This window comes from Triticum dicoccoides, unplaced genomic scaffold (assembly GCF_002162155.2).
Source record: "Triticum dicoccoides isolate Atlit2015 ecotype Zavitan unplaced genomic scaffold, WEW_v2.0 scaffold145613, whole genome shotgun sequence".
Lineage (NCBI taxonomy): Eukaryota > Viridiplantae > Streptophyta > Magnoliopsida > Poales > Poaceae > Triticum > Triticum dicoccoides.
In genome coordinates this window covers 1-2,391 of record NW_021203515.1, presented here as the reverse complement: position 1 = coordinate 2,391, position 2,391 = coordinate 1, and the positions used below count along the sequence as shown (strand labels likewise).

At 39.1% G+C, this 2,391-nt stretch overlaps 1 long non-coding RNA gene across 1 annotated transcript; it reads left to right on the top strand.

Annotated features, from left to right (window-relative positions):
* The first annotated feature begins 340 nt into the window (after positions 1-340).
* Positions 341-2,391, top strand: LOC119343905. Its single transcript, XR_005166328.1, has 4 exons — positions 341-426; positions 530-649; positions 781-860; positions 2,291-2,391. It is a non-coding gene; the product is annotated as an uncharacterized LOC119343905 (long non-coding RNA).

The window sequence follows — 2,391 nt, the reverse complement described above, 5'->3', positions numbered from 1 at the left end:
TGCTGATGGCAATCTTCTTGTTCCCGCATATGGATGGGATTAACTGACACGTCTTCTAACTGCATGGACAAATTGTAATATGGATTGTGGCTCAAATTGTCCAATATGTGTTATTTCTCATAAACTTTGGAATTGGATAATACATAGCTAGCATGCTTTTCACTATAATGGAATATGTTTATGTTTACTACAAAACATATAGTAAAGTAGCAAACAACAATGATGTAGTAATTCTCCCAATAATTCTTGGAACAGAGTTGTTTATCTGAGCCCAGTATGTAGTTCAGCTGATTATCTTTACTCATTCTTTGTCTTACTCATCTAATTGAATGCTATATTCAGCGACGACGATGACGGTTACACTGAGGCACTAATGCGGGGCTTTAAAGGAATAAAAAGGAAAGAGCTGATGACAGGCTTAGAAAGGTTTGTTGTTTTATTCTCTATATTATCATTTTGAGGCGCACTTCTATTCTTTAGGTTTTGAGAATTAATGTGAAATCACGTATGCTTGCTGCATGAGTATCAGCAACAGAAGAAGAGACCAAGATGAAGGAGTCTGAGCTAATGCGAGGAAACCCGCTGATCAATATGAATAACTTCTGCTCCTTCGACGTGGAAGTAACAATGCTGCCTACTATATTATATTGTATGCTTCTTTTATGTTGTGGCTATCCTTTTTAAATAAAGTAATGCTGTCATGCTTTATTCTGAGGTTAATCATATACATGTGTTTGTTGTAGGTGGGAGGATGATGATGATGTTGTATTTAAGATGCAGGGTCATGGAGAGACCAAGACACCGAAACGGTTCATCAACTACACCGTCATAAGTGATTTCCACCGCAAGTTTCTGCATAGGTAACTGAAATGTTGTTGTTGTATGCTTTTTGTCGCCTGGACAGTTTGCATGCTGGTGTTGGAAGAGCCTGTGATGTTCTTTATTCTGAAGACTAATTTGTATGACATACATAACTGTAACATCCACGATATCTTGATGCTGATATGATTACCCTATTCCTAAGAGTAAAAGAACCACACCGCTTGTGTATAACTGATGTTGTGTCAACACTTCTGGATCTCTGTATTAATATTTACTATCTGAATTCTTTCAGGCCCACATTGACAGGGAAAATTAATATGTTCGGGGTGTTCTCTCATTTTGTGTGTCAGTGTCTTGGAAAATGTTGTTTTAGTCGAATTCTAGTTTTCTTGTAGCAGCCTGAGGTCCTTCTCTATTTTATTTCTTTCTGGTTAGGTAAGAAGTACTGTTAGTGAGGTTTGGCCTTGCAAATTGGCTGGTTACCATTTGCCTCTGTTTCTCATGACATTGGAGTCGGTGTACTGCTCGGAGATTTATATTCTGGTTCTCCATTGTTTGATGGCCACCTTTTCCATGGATGGCCTGATAGGAGCTAGAGGAACCTTTATTCTCTCTCCTTGTTTATTTGGTCAATCAATTATGCATTCATGGTTGCATCGGCTGTATTGTTACTATTCATAATCTGCAGTTTGATTTCATTGATGGATGGTGAGATAATGTCAATTGTTATAAATGACGTAGCTTACTTTCCTCTATTTTTTCTGTTCTAGTTTGGATCTATTATTTCTTTGATCTTCTTTGGTGCATGCTAATTGAACCTCTATTTGCTTGTTGGCACCAAGGGGGAAACGATCATACGTGAGCCTGCAATTGAAGTTCTTGGTTTTGTGGTTCTTGCTGTTAGATTATGTGGTTCTTGGTTTTGGCAAAATCAAACATAATTCAACTATTTATTATTAGTACAACCAACTATTTGCATGTTTGGACCTGCAGTAGCTACTTATCACACGCTAGATAGATTTTTAGATTCAAATCATATCAATGTGTACGTGAGAACTAGCTAGTTCCGTGTATTTGGTCCTTGAACTCAATTGGCATCAATCCTGGTTAGCTACTGCAAGTTGTAGCTCACCTGGTTCGATGACATATGGGGCTCTAGGTAAAGATCCAACACAAAAAGACCAATGAGGTTAAAGTTAGCTAACTTAGGGTGGTAAGTTTTGGTGGCCACATTCCCTAGTTGTCTCATCTTTCAGAATGGATTTGTTTTACACTCGCATCTAATATTGGGGTGTTGTATGCTTAGTACAGTGCTCTATCCAGAGTTGGAAGATTCAAATGAGCTTGCCTTGTTTATCTTCTCAGCTCTTGCGCAACTACGAATTAGCTAGCTAGTTTGTTAGTTCCCTGGCTGGAAAGTGGAAACACAACTTACTTGTATATCCTGTCGGTGCTCAACTTGCTGCAGGTACTATGCCTCCTGCCTAGTGAGCTGCAGGTCTTCTTCCCCCATCACCTGCAGGCATTGACGACCACCATGGCCTGCTGGAGCTCCTGCTCAGGTGATGA